This window comes from Crinia signifera, chromosome 8 (assembly GCF_055691185.1).
Source record: "Crinia signifera chromosome 8, ASM5569118v1, whole genome shotgun sequence".
NCBI lineage: Eukaryota > Metazoa > Chordata > Amphibia > Anura > Myobatrachidae > Crinia > Crinia signifera.
In genome coordinates, this window is record NC_139224.1 from 50,896,232 (window position 1) to 50,913,471 (window position 17,240).

General features: G+C 45.4%; 1 long non-coding RNA gene across 1 annotated transcript; it reads right to left on the minus strand.

Annotated features, from left to right (window-relative positions):
* Positions 1–10,327: 10,327 nt before the first annotated feature.
* On the minus strand, positions 10,328–12,511 carry LOC146026027 (uncharacterized). Its single transcript, XR_014454342.1, has 3 exons — positions 12,454–12,511; positions 11,035–11,147; positions 10,328–10,746 (listed from the first exon to the last, which is right to left on the minus strand). It is a non-coding gene; the product is annotated as an uncharacterized LOC146026027 (long non-coding RNA).
* Positions 12,512–17,240: the final 4,729 nt, after the last annotated feature.

Genomic DNA, 17,240 nt, shown 5'->3' on the forward strand with positions numbered 1-17,240 from the left:
TTAGAGGGAGAGGCAGGGAGCGAAAGAGGGTGTGAAGGAGAGACAGGGAGTGAGAAAGGATGGGAGGAAGAGGCAGGGAGCAAGAGAGAGTGTGAGGGAGAGGCAGGGAGTGAGATAGGGTGGAAGGGAGAGATATAGAGGACTAGAGGCAGACAGAACGAAATAGAGAGGTAAGATGGAGAGGGAGTTAAAAAGTGCTGAGAGAAAGAAGGAGCAGGAGAAGAGAGAAGAGAAGGTGTGAGAGAAAAAGAGGAAAGAGACATATGAAAAGAAAAAGTAGAACGAGGCAGAGGGAGAAAAAAAGATCAAAGAGATATGGCAAGGGAAAAATACGAAGAGACGGGCGAGTGAAAAAGATAAAAAATGACAGGAGGCGAGAGAAAAAGATGAAAGATGAGGGAGGGGGATGAAATATGGGGGTGGGGCAGAGGGTGTGAGATGCAGGGGAGAGAGAGAGAAAGAGAGAGATGGAGGGAAGGTAAGGAGGGGGTTAGTTAGGGGAGAGGATGGTGAGTCTTGTGCGGTGCCTGGTGCCCTGCTCCCACTCCCACTGGAGGGGACCCACAACCCGTGTTATATTATTTAAAAAAAATGGAAAACAAAATTAAGAGGGTGCAGGGGATAGCCTGCTGAGCTTCGGAGCCCCCAGGCCCCATAGCAGTTGCATCCCCTGCACCCTCTGTAGTTACGCCACTGCCTACCTCCTTAACTAACCCGAATACCCGAACACTAAGTTTTTCTTTTTTAATACAATAAAGGCAAGAGGCCACCTTCCCACTACTCCATACATACAACACACAAGCCTGAGCTAGTAGAGTGCTAGGCATTAGAAGGTCGCTGCGAGGTGGCATCTGCAATGGGACTGTGGTGTGCTGGGTTCAGGAGAAGAGCTACTGCAGCTTCTGCTTCCAGGGCTCCCACTGGGCAGGGCATGATTAAAGGTTCCAGGTGCCCTAGGCTAATACACATGTAGCACCTCTTGTAATGCTGTTAACACACGTGTATGGGCGCTCAGGGACTCGCTATTCATACTGCCCATGTTCATGTAATGGAGGTTATACAACTGGCATGTAGGATCTAATGCAGGCATGTCCAAACTATGGCCCTCCAGCTGTTGTGAATCTACAAGTCCCATCCTGCATGGCAACAGTTTGCTATTAGGGAATACTAAAACTATGGCAAGGCATGCTGGGATGTGTAGTTTCACAACAGCTGGAGGGCCAGAGTTTGGACATGCCTGATCTAATGCTTGTGGTGTGTGAAGGAAGCTTTGGATTTAAGCTGCCCAGCTGGTGCTGTAGCACAATGTACATAAATTAATAGTTCAGGAGGTAACATTGGCATAGCCATACCTCCCAACTTGTGACCTGAAGAAATAGGGACACTCGCGCGGCGAAGCTGCGCGAGCGCCCGAAAAGGGTGCGGGGCATATGCAAATGAGGGCGCGGCTTATGCTAATTAGCCGCGACCTCATTTTCATACGAGAATAGACAGCGTCTATTCTACTAGATTGGGGGGTCTCCCAACTGCCACCCCCGCAGCGGGACAATGCCTGCCGCGGGTGGGACAGCGGGACAGGACCCAAAAATCGGGACTGTCCCTCTAAAATCGTGACAGTTGGGAGGTATGGCATAGCCATCTGGTAGTCAGAATAAGAACTTTACCCCCCACAGTACATTGGGAAGGATGATAGCTAACAAGCATGGTATAAATTAGGCCTTTAATTTCCTCGGCTGTCACCTGCAAGGACCCCCCCTTCCCCTCTGTCCCGGCACCCTAGGCTGCAGCCTATTGGTTAATCAGGCACTGGACCTGGGCCCAGGATATTAGTACCCTCCCCTCTTGGTGCCCCTGTCTCTAACATGTCAAAAGGTTGTGAATTATCGTCACAGACAATTGTTGCATTATCACACTTACATAACTGGGTTGACAAGGTAATTTCACATGCTAGACATTGACTACCCAATTAAATAACCCTGTAATTAATATAATCACTTATACAGACAGACAGCCCCTCCCCCTACACTTTAGGATTTATGTTCTGTAGTAGGTGGGGAGTGATACTTATATTAAAGCAAATTACAAGTACCCAACAAAAACTAATGGATAAATAATGTCAAATAAATGGATAGGTATAGGAGAAGAGAGATTTGTCCTGGTGTGGTGCGCCATACAGATTTGAAAATTTTCTTTTCTGGATGAAGTTAATACATTGCAAAAAAACTGCAAAGTATTGGAAACAAAAGTGAAAACGTGTGAAAAACGTGAAGGTAAAAGGCTGGTGTGAGGGTGTCAATGCATATATAGAATCTTTTAAAATATATTATTTATATATATTATATATATTATTGTGATATGGTCTTATTAAGAGTCAAATTTCAACCCTTAAACTGTGTACCATAACTGTATTGGGTGTGGTACAGGGGTCCGACAGTCAGGATCCCGACAGCCATTAGCCCGACGTCGTGAATTGTGATCCCTACTGTCCAGACTCAGCATGGTGAGCGCAACTAAGCCCCTTGCGGGCTCACTACGCTCGCCACCTATTCCATTTTCCCTCTATGGGGGTCGTGGACCTACACGAGGGAAAATAGCAGGTGGCTTTCGGGAACCCGGCTGTCAGTGTTTTGACAGTCAGGATCCCGACATCGGGTAAATACCTGTCGGGATCCTGACTGTCGGGACCCCGTCCGGCACCCACTCTATTCAGTATACCTTATGTTTCCATGAATTCAATTCATATGGCATACGCATAAGTAATACGGAAGTAATGATCCTAAATTGGTATAGATTAAATCATTCACATTAGAGTAGAACGGACTATAAATCCTCCAAATTATATTTATGTGTGGTGAAAAACTAGTATAGCAACTCAAAGTTCATCTTCCGTAAGTATTATAATTATTGTTACACCCGAATGTTTTAATGAATCTGCACAAATGCTCTGTGGAATATAGGGTACAGCTGGATCTGAGGGCTGATGATTATATCGATCTGTCAGTAAAAGTGCCCATACACGTTACAATTATTGTATCCAATATTGTATCCATTATCGCATCTCATCGCATCTCGGTTTTGCGATAAGATGAGATGAGATCTAGTACAAAAAGTATGTGCAGCACAACAACAGCGCGCACAATATTTCAAATGTCCACTCGGATAGAGGGGACACCAGGAGGGGAGTGGGAGTGTGCTCTGCACTGCGCTCTGCTCCTCTCCCCATAGAAGCAGCTTCACCGCTCTCCATCTCTCCTTGCAGCAGCAGCAGCGAAGGCTCATATAAAAATTTGGCAGTTTTGGGGGCATTGCTTAAGGGACGCTACAAGTGGCGGTATGTGGGGGCATTTATGCATAATGTATGGCTTAATGTGTTAGGGGCATTACGGTGTGCAGCATCATGTGTAGGGGCATTATGTGTGCAGCATCATGTGTAATGGGTACTATGGTGCGCGGCATCATGTGTAATGGGTGCTATGGTGTGCAGCATCATGTGTAATCGGTACTATGGTGTACGGCATCATGTGTAATGGGTACTATGGTGCGCGGCATCATGTGTAATGGGTACTATGGTGTGCAGCATCATGTGTAATGGGTACTATGGTGCCATCAAGCAAGAACCCCCTAGCAATGAGCACGTAGGTAAGCAGCACTTATGTGGCAAATATGTAATGGGCATTACGGTTTGTTATATAGTATGTAATGGGCATCATGATGTGTTGCACAATGTGTAATGGGCATTATGGTGTGTGGCCTTATGTGTAATTGGCATTACGGCATTATGTGTAATGGGTATTACGGAGTTTGCTAAAATGTGTAATGGGCATTACTGTGTATGGTCTAAAGCAGGCATTCCCAACCACGATCCTCAAGGCACACCAACAGTGCAGGTTTTGTAGATATCCAGGCTTGAGCACAGGTGACTTAATTAGTATATGAGGGATTCTGATTAAACCATCTGTGCTGAAGCCTGGATATCACTAAAACCTGCACTGTTGGTGTGCCTTGAGGACCGTGGTTGGGAATGCTTGGTCTAAAGTGTAATACCACACCCTTTTTTGTGATGCCACGCCTCCTTCCCATGAGGCCACACCCCCTTTTTGCCGCGCAAAGGTCCTCCTGCTGTTGTACCTAGATCTGGGACCACCCTTTACCATAATTCTAGATTCGCCTATGTGTGCATGATATATCATTCCCAAACTCCCAATACCATTAACGAGATCTGTTGACAGTACACACTGAACAGGAAAGTGCTCAGTGTGTATGGGCATGCAGCAATCCAATAATGACTCCATTGGAGCATTTATGGAATTGGCAGAAGATAAAGGATCTGTGTAGCCCAGCTACTGGAATGTTTGGAAGGTACAGTATAATTATATTGTGGTGCTACTGTATATCTATTAAACGTTTAATTATTAATATTATTATTATTATTATTATTATTAATAATAATAATTATAAGATATAAGTGTGTATTAACAATGAATATCTCACTTTCTGTGCATTATTTCTCCCTATGATTACAAACTTATATAACGCGGTATTGGGGGTGAATCTGGTACGCATTTCCCAGCACACACAGGGAAAAATTATTTGATAGTCATCGACTATTGAATGATTTTGCAAGTGCTAGCAGATCTAAGACACCTCTCTGGTGATCTGCGGGTGCCTGTATGGGAAGCGGGCGGGGAGCTGACATCCGCTGACGTCAGCTGGGGAGCGAAGCCACTGGAATCACCACCTTAGTGTGTGGCGCTCAATATGGAAATGATGGGCCCATTGAGTTACTCAGTACCGATTGATGACATTTATGAAAAACTCTTCGCCAACAACCTTACACCCACTTCCCACTTATCACCCTCTTATCTTATCAATTGTCCAGATCTGGATGGGATAATTGGCATCTGCGGGACAGCACGGATGGTGTAATGGTTAGCATTACTGCCTCACAGCGCTGAGGTCATGGGTTCGATCCCCACCATGGCCCTAACTGTGCGGAGTTTGTATATTCTCCCTGTGCTTGCGTGGGTTTCCTCCGGGTACTCCGGTTTCCTCCCACAATCCAAAAATATACTGGTAGGTCAATTGGCGCCCAACAAAATTAACCCTTAGAATGTCGGTTTGCGCGTGTACATGTGATAGGGAATATAGATTGTAAGCTCCACTGGGGCAGGGACTGATGTGAATGTTCAACTATGCTGTGGAATATGTGTGCACTATATAAGAAACTGTTAATAAATAAATAAATAAATCTGATAATACTCTTAACATTGTCAATATTGTTGAACTGAACTGTATTAGTACCGAGATGCCCCCACTCTCATTAGATGTAGAAGAGGCCTGATAGCTTTATTGGCAATATACATACGTAGTTACGCTCATCGTTGCTGCGCAAAGGCCATGTGCAGTCCTATAGCCATGTGCAAGGGCGTAACTACCATAGGTGCAAGGGGAGCAGCTGCTATGGGGCCCAGAGCTGAAGGGGCCCATATTTGCTGTCTAACTAATATGTTTTACATACAGTTATCACCATCAGTTGCTAAATAGGGGCCCTTTAAAAACGTTTGCTATGGGGCCTATGAATATATATAGGTACGCTTCTGGCCATGTACATGCATCTAATTCGCTCCTGCAGCTCGTAGAAAAGTGGTGAGGTTGCAGCACGGCATTTCCATGCCATGGGTGCCATATGAGTGGCCTTATCGCAGCAACGATGAGCACGGCTACATCTGTATTATGTAATGGAGATTTTTAACAAGTTTGCAAGACTGCAGGATCAAACGATACCTTCTTTCCTTGCTCTGTATAGGGGGCTAATAGTGATGTTTTCAGCAATAGGAAGAGTGCTCTACCCAGATTCTTTCTAAGATTACTGCTAAAATTCTATTTAGCTTTACAATGGTCTTTCATGGGCGTTCACCGGCAGGGGGGTCACTGGCATGCGGGTGTTAACAGGTGGGTGGTGGGCTGGTCAGCGACTGTCTGGCACCAGCAGGGGGTGGGCTGTCAGTGGCGGATGGGCAGGCAGCGGGTGACACCTGCCCCAGGTAGCCTCACCTGGTCAAAAAACCTGGGTAAGAGCCAGGTTTAACCCGCTAAAATCCTCCTTGGTTTCCGAGTAAGAATCCCACTAGACCTGGGATTTTTACCTGGTCACCATTTTCACTGAAAAAAAACCATGGCGCGTTCAAGTGCAGAAACATGGGAGTTTTACGTCGTGGAAAAGGGGTATTAGCTGGACTGTCTTGTCCACTCCATGTTGCTTTGTATGTCTGCACTCCCTTCCCCCCTGACATTTTGCCCTTTCCCAGAGCCCAGATCGGATTATTGGTTTGTAAAGTAATGGTGAATGGTATTACTTACCAGTGAATGCACCAACGAAGGTCAACGTCAGTCTAACAGTACAAGAATGTGGAAGCAGAACAGGGCCAAAGCAAGTATATCAGTACTAGAATGGTAAGAGCTGTTAATAATGGAGTGCACTACAGTGAAGACTCCATTTTGCTACTCCTCTAGGAAAGCTTCATTCCCTGTTCCAAGATGGCCACAGAGGCCACTACTGAGCACATGTAAAGCTACAGTATCATGCGACTGAGTGAGAGTACCACAATGGAAGAGAGCAGACTTGCATTAGCTCCAGTGAGAACTGCAATCAACTGCTGCATCCCTACATACATTCAGTGGCTGGTGAGCTGTATGATAACACCGATCCGCCCAAGCTCTGCTCCAGATTGTATAGCAGTGAGTCCTGCTGCACCTATATTATCTACAATAAAACTTTTCCATTGGTTAAGTATCTAGGCTGTCATAACACCAACTTCAGGTACACAAGCCCCAAGCTACTAGAACGCCTACATCAGCACACAGATGCCATCTTGAGCACATGTAGAGCACAGAGTGAAGGCACACAGTTTCCAGCAAAGCGCAGTAGAACAGCAGCACATAAGAGCACAGATCTAGCACAATTATTTTTTTAGGAAGCATGCATACAGGATCTTTGTAATCCAAATCTCTTATAAGCAAACTCAGAAAAGATCTAAAGTTCTGTAGTTATCTCTCTATCCCCTTGATAAATAATGATGTGAAGTTATTCTCTAAAGTTCTAGGTAGTAGACAAAATCGAGTGCATCCATCATTAATTCATAACAACCAAGTGGGCTTTATTCCAGGAAGACAAGCTAGGGATAACGCTAGGAGGACCAGCTACAGTATCTTACACTATCCAAATTTTGAATACAATTGATGTCAAAAAGGCTTTTGTTCAGATGTTTTAGCATTTTATGTTCTCTAGGTAATTTTAGAATAGGTGACATCTATTAAAAGGTAGAGATAGTATAAACCATTGAAATGGGTAAAGTTTTTTCCAAAAATGGGCAAAACATTGATGGCTGCTCTGTGTGGCACCCACAAAAGGCACACGGGTAACGATCGCTGGTTGGCCTCACGCATGTTCTATGCCCCCCTCAGCTCTGGGCACCATAGCAGCTGCACTCCTTGCACCTATGGTAGTTATGCCTTTGTGGAGAGCCCACAGCTCTTCAAGTTAATACGGTATCTATTTTATGTTTACATTTTTAATAAGTAATAAAACTACACTTAGTTCATGTCTGTAATATTCATTAAGTATTATTAAGCGTGCATTGTGTACTTGGGATCTCAAGTTATTCCAGATCGCCTTCCCCCCAGAAGACCCTCACTCCCCAGGATGAGCGAGACTTGTCACGAAACAATTCCAGGAGTTTCTAGGTGCGGAAGCTGCAGTATTATATAATAAACCTGGCATGCGTTATAATTAACTTGTGCTACACTGGTTGTACGAAGGACAGAACAGAGTTTGAGTAACAGAATTATAGGTTATGACATTAGGTACACTATACATGTATGGTACTTGCTGTATATATTACATAGCGTTATGCATTGTAAGGTATTATAAACTGTCGGCATTGTGCTCCAGAATATTTTATTTACAAATGACATGGGGCCGATCCTTAAAAAAAATGACAGGCGGGGGTGGGGATGGGGTAGCGTGATAGGGGGAGAGTGGTTGTCCCACATGACCACTGTGTATTGTGATGAGAGACACCAGACAGTCTGAAGTGCAGTACCAGACCAGTCGAAAGGAGCCTCCCAAAAGGGAAATGGGATCCATTCTATATTTTTTGAAGACCTGGAAAATGCATACAGTAGACCAGGCTTTCCCAACCATGGTCCTCTAGCACACTAACAGTGCAGGTTTTAGTGATATCCAGGCTTGAGCACAGGTGACTTAATTAGTACCTGAGTGATTCTGATTAAACCATCTGTGCTGAAGCCTGAATATCACTAAAACCTGCACTGTTGGTGTGCCTTGAGGACCGTGGTTGGGAAAGCCTGCAGTAGACTTCACAAAACCCCAGGGAGACAGCAAGAACTATTTTAGCTTCTGAACTTTGGTTTTAATAGAAAACCAGTGAGGGTCCCTGTGGCATACTTGCCTACATGAGGGAGACAATGCTCTGTTCCTGGACTTCCTTGGTAATGTATTGATTGCCATCACCTGTGGGGAGCTAGGTAATTGCTAAGAAAGGTGTTTCACCACAGGTGATGGCAATCATACATTACCAGGGAAGTCCAGGAACAGAGCATGGTCTCCCTCATGGAAAGGTTCAGATAGTCAACATTCCCTGTGGGTGGATGGTAGAAGAGGACGGGCCCCATCCACAAAGGCCAGTCCAGGTCTTTTGGGTTCTGCAGCCAGGATGGCTGAGTAAATGTGCACCTGTGCGTACCTAGAAAGGACTTTATTGGAAAAAGGGGGTGAAAAGGTCACACATGGATATATAGAGTTTAAATTTTGTTAGTGGACCCTCATATATTATTTTCTGAAATATTTCTTAGATGAGATGAGAGAGGGTGTGCTATCACTGGACACCAAAAGACACAAATTTACAAAAAAGAGAAAGGTGTGTCGCTGGGTGATGCACCTGAAGAATGATTCATTTAAAATAATGGGTGACATTCTATGGGATGAGATAAATGCGCATTTTTTTATCTCGCACCACATCGCCGCTCTTCGCACTTTTTTAATTCGCATTTTTTGGTAATAATTCGCATATTTAATGGGATGCAATTTGGAGGCTGAAAAGTGCGATGTAGTGGGATTTGCGGCGAAGTGGTGCGATTTTATGACACAAAAAAGTGGGATTTCTTCCGCCGGTCATGTGCGAGTTTTGGACCAACCGGAGTGCGATTTACAAGACTGTCTCCGCATGACTAAGAACCCCTAACCTATTGGCCCACCTCTGTCCCCTCCATTATGCATCACAAAGGGGCACTGGCGCCATTTCACTCTTTGATAGGAAGTAAGGAGCATGGAGAGGAGCAGTGGCAGTGTGAGCAGAGGAAGAGGTGTTGGTGGCAGAGTGAGGAGTGGCAGAGTGAGGAGTGGCAGAGGGAGCAGTGGCAGAGAGAGCAGTGGCAGAGGGAGCAGTGGCAGCAGCCAGCCAAGTGGGAGAGGCAGCAGAGGACTGCTGAGGTCGTCCTCCATTACAGGGAGTGGCAGCATGGCCACAGCAAGGCCAGCCCCAGACCAGGCCCTGGCGGACCAGCCCCAGCAGGAGGAGGTGGAGGATCCGCTGGCATCAACATCCTATACCCAGGACCTATTCCGTACCCCAGAGCAGCTGCAGGAGGGCCACATGTCAGAGGTGGAGGAAGATGGAGGTGAGGAGGAGGAAGACACTGGCATGGAGGAGGGTACATGGCTGGAGTAGAAAATGAGGAGGAGGAGGAGGTAGAAGCTGGCCGCACAAAAAGTGGCCGAAAGGTCAGATTCTCATACGAGGAAAATGCTGCGCTTGTCCGGGCTATCATACCCGTTTTGACCGGTTACTGGGGAAAAGTCACCACAAGACCACTGCACAGCGGTAAAGGGCTATGTGGAAGGACATCACCCAGGCGGTGAACGCTGTAAGTCAGCACAAGCGCCTGGTCAGAAATGTCAAGAAGAGATACAATGACATCAAAAGGCAGCTGAAAAGTAAAATGGCCATGGAGTTGGAGGATGCCACCAAGACTGGCGGAGGAAGCCCCACCACTGTCTGCTACACGTCCTATGAGGTCAAGTTGAAGCGAATCATACCCCCTGAGGTCCTGCCTGGCATGCACGTCGCGGATACCGATAGGCCGCCGACGCCATCCAGAGCTGGTAAGTGTGACCACATGCAATCTTAAACATACATGGCAATGTTTTCAAACTGTTCAAAATGTTCACTTGTATTGTTATGCTAAGTAAAGTGCTGCTGTGGAACTACATAGCCCAGCAAGGTCAGGCAAAAAAAATTGCCTGCTCCTACTTTCAAATTGGTCATAATGCTGGGCCTTGTAGTTCCACAACTGCTGATATTGATCAACACTTTAACATTATTTCTAGCAGCTTAACATGCATGTGGCCCAAAAAACATTGGTGTACTGGTGGTTTAGCTGCCATGCCTACATACCACAGATTGTCCACCAGTTGTAATGTGTCAAATAGTTTAATAATAATCTAACAAAAAATTCAGGTGTAAAACATATGTCAAATAATGTGGGGACTAAATAATGTAGTCCTTAACCAAAGGAAGTATTGTCCAGTAATGTCATTTCAATGCATTTTTGGCATAAATGCTTATCCATAGCAAGGTAGATAATGGCTGCCCATCTTTCCTTTCACAGATTGTCCGTCCCGAAGTGCTCACGCATCACAGAAAAGAAGGCCCGTTGGAGCAGAATCTGTGGAAGCAGGTAAATGAACAAAAAACAGGCCATTACACATACAGTACACACACCCATGTCACATCAACAATATCTCACACTACATTCATCTCCTGCTGCTACATTGCAACGGAAATGAATGTAATCTGACCTAGCCATCTCACTTATTATTAATGTCAATGTTACATGCAGTATCGGGGTACATGTGTAAGTACATAATACCCCTAGGTATGTGCGTTCAGCATCTCAAGCCCTTTCAAAAACAGTACTGAAGAGAGACTGGCCTATATATGCATCAGTACTTACCTCTTCATCTGTATCCACAGGTACTGTACAACTAGGAACACAACCAACAGAATCCTCTATTATGATGTTGGACGAAATGGACATCATTCTAGAACCCGTGGAGACCTTTGCGGCTGAGGAGGAAATACAGACGTCATCACAGAGTGATCTTCCCCCAAGTGGGGTGACTCCCAACCCACCCCCACCCACAAACACACCCCATACAGCAGCTTCTGCTGCACAAGTAGCTAACTCCTTGGTAAATTTCAAAGAGAAACAAATAGAATTTATGGCCTCCCAAAGCCTGCAACTAGGTAACATCTAGGGGTACATGCGTCACACTTTTCTTCAATTAAGAAAAATTTCAAGGAGTGTACGGGTTGGTGTAGGTACTCATGTGTGCATGGCTAATAGCATTGACACCCTTTTTTCAGGTCTTACTTCTGCTGTAAGCATACCTCCCAACTGTCACGATTTTGGAGGGACAGTCCCGATTTTCGGGTCCTGTCCCGCTGTCCCACCCGCGGCAGGCATTGTCCCGCTGCGGGGGGGTGACAGTTGGGAGACCCCCAATCTAGTAGAATAGACGCTGTGCGCATGCGCACAGCGTCTATTCTCGTATGAAAATGAGGTCGCGGCTAATTAGCATAAGCCGCGCCCTCCTTTACATACGCCCGCCCCCTTTTCGGACGCTCGCGCGGCGAAGTGTCCCTATTTCATACAGACAGAAGTTGGGAGGTATGTGTAAGGGAACAGAATAGCCATATTGGCAGCCTTGTGCAAAGTATAGCTGCACTTAGCCAATCGTGTACAGCGCAGACCAATGCCTTAATAGGTATGCAGGCACAACTTCAGCAGATGGAAGGCAATGTCATAGGTGCAGCAGCATCTACACTGAGTAGTGTATCTAGCACCCCAGTAAGTGGCCCCCCCACTTCCCCACCCCGTCGGAGTATTAGGACCCGGGGTGGCCTGGGTGCAGCTTCAAGAAGTGGTTTAGGGTGGCCTGATGGTGGGAGAAAATAATTCATATTTTTTATACATTTTTAATTTGCATCTAATATGCAATACATTTTGTTACATCCCCGACAGTTCGAATGTTTGAGTGACAAAAATGCAGGTTGTTTATGACATACTATACTGCAGTAAAAATGTCTAAACGCATACCATTTTGTCTGTGTATTATTTTTAAAGCAATTGTTGTGTGAAATATGACATAGTGTAATGGTATATGACAATGGGATTGCTGAAAAGTAGTGTTGGGTAACTTCTGGCCCGTCAAAGGTTGTGGAACTACATATTCCAGCAAGCTCTGGCACTCATTGTTTGGACTGTAATGGTTATAGTGTGTCAGGGCATGCTGGCACGTGTAGTTCCACAACACCAGGTGAGCCATGTTTTAGAGCAAAATTAATTCATACATGTTACAAATGTACTTACAAGGTTGATTACAGCAAGGGATAGGTCAGCACCACCAGCTGCATCAGTTGGGCTCTGTGTATTAGGCTAACTGTGGGTGGAAACAGATGGTATTGCTAAATAATTTGTTTATGAGTACACTTACAGCAAAGGTACATGTTGGAATACAGGGCACATGTGCTTACCAGAAAAGTAACGCCTGATGATTTGTGTACGCACCAGATTCCCCCTCTGCGTACCCCTCACTACCTGAGGTGTGGTAGGTTGGGCTTCCTGCACGACTGCTGCATGTTCCTCCTCCACATAGGCAGGTTGGGACAGGGCTATGTTGTGTAACATGCAGTAAGCCTGGACGATCATCACTACTTTTGCTGGGTGGTAAAGCAGCGTACCCGATGACCAGTCCAAACACCAGAATCTACTTTTCAATACGCCAAATGTACGCTCCACCACATTGCGGGTTGCAATATGGGATTCATTATACCGGTGCTGTGCAGGGCCCTCTGGGGAGCGCAAAGGTGTCATGAGCCAGGAAACACACCCATATCCTGAGTCACCTAAAACACAGATAGGAAGTTATTGCCTTATATGGTAAGGTATGTGCATTGTGCAAACAGGAGACACTGGGACAAGAGCAATATGCTTGTGAAACTGGAAACACACACATTTGAGCAGGTAAAAATAAGGACAGAGAGGGTAATATGTAAAAATGTACTTACCAAGTAGCCAGCCCTCTGGCATTTGTTGTTGGTTGAATCGGTTGCAGAGGGCTTAGTGCCTCAGAATATAGGCGTCATGGCAGTTCCTAGGGAAGCCTGCTACAACACTTAGGATTTTGAGATGAGCATCACATACCACCTGAACGTTCAAAGAGTGCCGCCCACGCCGATTGACATAGAAGTATCCACGCACGTGCGGTGCCCTAATCCCAATGTGTGTGCAGTCTATAGCTCCCAGCACGTGAAGGAATGCTGAGAGTCTATAGAAAGCCACCTTGTGGTCCTGTCACTCCAACTCAGAACATGGGAATCTGATGTATGTCCGCCACAACTTCTTTAAAGCAAGTAACACTTAAGTAAAATGCTTAGAGAAAGTGGGCTGTGATACCCCCAAGGACCATGAGGTCACAGACTGAGTGGAGCCTGTGGCCAAATAGTAGAGGGTAAACATTAATTTCTGCAGCCCAGACACTGCATAGTTGCCACCCCCGAAAGGGTCCAAATCATCTCTCACCTGCTAATATAAGTCCAACAGGTTATTGCGGTTCAGCCTAAACATCCCCACAACCTGTTGATCCGAGAGGGAGTCCAGGTACAGCCTAGCACGATACATACGTGGGGTACGCAGTAGTCGGGGGGCTACCTGGATCTGGTGTGCAGCTTCCTCCCTCCTGCGCAGCTACTCCAAATGGGCCACATCACAAATCAGCAACTCCAAACCACTCTGCAAAATCTCCATGTCTCAAACCCTCACAGGTGTCCTTAATGATGTTGGGGTATATGTAGGGGTGTTTCTGAGTGAAATTGAGTGCACCTGTGTTGAAATTAACCATTTGTGCACTTGACCAAATCGCCCAACAGAACCTGGTCTGAAAAAAGTGCGATTATTAGACTCCTTAAAAGTGCGATTTGCGAAAACGCATCCCATTAAATAAGCGATTTCTATACTTTTCTGTACGAAAACATCTGGATGCGATAAAAATGCGATTTTTTCACACACTTTTGGTCCGCATGAGTTATCGCACATGATATGCGATATCTGTCCCTTAGCGCATCCTATTAAATATGCGATTTCAAGGAAAAATGCGATGTCGCCATTTTTTTTACTAATATTCGCCAAAAAACACAAATCTCATCCCATAGAATGTCACCCGTAACCTTTATCAGTTATATTGTTAAAAAATGTAGCGAAGTATTAGACACACAAATCACACAACACAAAGTGAATTTAAAAGGGATAATATACCCCAACTCTGTATTCTCCCCTTTCTGATCTCCCACTAATATCAGTATGGTGTTTTGTTGTGTCATACACCCACTGGTATCTGTAATGATAATTGTTAGTGACAGGTGTGGGAGTTGACTCAGCGGTCAACCTGGATGTGTATATCTAATGCAGGGATTATACCCTTATTAGTGGGGTATTGGATATTTCAATAATCCACAAATATAACAATGGCGGGTAGCGGGTGGATGCGCAGTTCAAACCTGTGCCCGGGTGCGGTATCAGGCTTCTGACGTGATCTCTCACTTCACAGTCAGTTCGCCTTACCGCTACCTCCTAGGCGCACATGGTTCCTGCTGCCGCCCGCTATATGACAGACTGGGCTGAGGCGCATGAGATGAGCACCAGCAGTCTCAAATCTGTCATGAGGATCAGTGTATCTCGGTGTGGACGCCACACACCGTGACCTCTGACGCGTGCCCAGTGGAGACTGGCGCACATGCTGTACTGCGGCTCAGGCTGAGTTACAGTTTCACAAATATTTACACATTGGTATGTGGGGAGGGGAATGAGGGAGTCATAACAGATGCTGACAGGGTCAGCGTACGCTTCGCTTAGAGAGCTTCATCAGGACCAACCTGACCTGCTCCTGGGCTCCCTTGATATACCTAGTTTCTCATGAATATTCATGACCCATGAGCAATTGAAATCACCTGGTTATCCTTAATTGGAACTTATTAGTTATTGTGTCAAGGAGTCCATTGTTAGTTTATCTATTTGGCATATTAGCCTCCTATTTACTGTATCTACCCAACTTTGGTTGTCATATTTCTATTCACAGGGAAGGGGGGTGAAAAAGGTACTTTTACTGAATTGTGCACTTCTGATAATTGTTTCCATCTGCAGTGCCATGTGATACTTGCTGGATACCCTTCCTTTCTCTCATGTTTAGAGATCCATGTGCACTAATTGCTATACAAGTTTTTATACAATAAAAATAAATAAATAAAGATAACGATGTGAAACAATATAGATCTTATCACTTGTATCCATAATTCCATGAGGAATGTGAGATTCATGATAACAATAACAATAAAAAGAAGGATAGGTTTCGCTAGCTACCTAATTGCTACATGGGTTAATGCCTGTTTCATTCATTGTTTAAGATATACATGGGAGTGTTATACGCTAATACTTATAAATGATGTGATAATATAAAGTGTGCAATATATATGTGATGTGAATTAAGTGCTGCTGAATTAGTTGAAGGAAATAAGTGATAAAAAGAATGGAAGTAAATAATGTGGGTGTGTGTTGACTTTATACACTGTGTCGACTGGTGACTTGCTGGCGCTTTAATGCTAAATATTGGTGTCAACGGTGACATATATACGTGGGGAGGATGCACAGTGGGGGTCAGAACAAAAACCAGTGACATGCGTGAAAAAAATGGTGGTAATGTGTTAGTGCAATGCGTGAAAAATCCTACTGTGTTATTAAATAACTTGTGTATATGATATAATGTGTGTTTATCACTCCCATGGTTTTTAGACAGGGTGCAGCATGATCCACAATGTACATTTCCTATGTGTTCTCGAGGGTCAGGCTGTTCCATAGAATGTGAGAACTTTAAAAAAATAAAAAAAGGCACTTCTTTGTTTTTATTGTCCTGTGGCATAGCTCCACATCATAACATGCGCGAGGTAGCGGTACAGTTTTAGTCTGTTCACACATGGATTTCTAGAATGAGTTTAACAATATAACTAATAAAGGTTACATTTTAAATTAATAATTTTTCAGGTGCAACACCCAGTGACATACCTTTCTCTTTTTTGTAAATTTGTACCTAGAAAGTAGGGTGGCCAATCCCGGGATCGGCGGGATCCCGGGATTTGGCTCCCAAAACACCGGGATTTGCGTTTCCAATCTCAGGATTTCGGGATTAGACTGCGCATGTGCAGTCTAATGCCGGGTAGCGTCTGAGCATCGCTCAGACGCTGCCCGGCTTCCCATGTACGCGGCACTGCGCAGCGTGACAAGGTCATAGGTCACACTGCGCAGGCCACACAGGCGCACAGACAGGCTTTACCTACATTGTCCTGGCCACATCCTGCACAGGTCTCGGAAACCCCGCCCACCCACCTCCCGGAGAACTCGCTTACCCATCCTGCCCGGCTCCCAATGACTCCACCCACCCACCTAGCTCCCGGCAATGTCACCATGCCCAGCCACCCACCGGGCTCCTGGCCGCATCTGCCCTGTGAGTAAACATGCGGGGCATTTTTTTTTTTTAGGGAAGCCAATCCCGGGATCCCGGGATTGAGCATTTTTTAATCCCAAATCCCGGGATTGAAAAAATGCCCCGGGATTGGCTTCCCTACTAGAAAGGGCTGCAGGTTTCACAGGTGCAACACCTCTGATGCTGACTAGAAGCCAGAACTAGGGCCTGTAAGGGAGGCTGAGGACTGTGTACTGTTTGTCTGAAGGAACATTGGTATCGGTGGTTCCTGGCAGGACGTATTCCCACTGAAGCGGAATGCTGCACGCACTGGTGACTATAACCCAGGACACTGTGTTGTGAATGTTTATTGGTAGTGCTGTTGGCACCAAAGAGGAAAACTTTACACTGCTTGCTTCAGTGTTTGTAGACTGTGTGCTTTGTCTATAACCACCTGACGACTGTGAGACTGCAGGCGGAGGGCGGCCTCTGATGGACTTGCAGCCTTTGGAGGAGAAATGGCACTGCATATCACCCCAAAATCACCAAACCAAGAGTGAAGTTTGGAGGTGGAAACGTTGTGGTGTGGGGCTGTTTCATCAGCACACTTTACTGGCATACTTTATATAATGGAAGGAAGGATAGA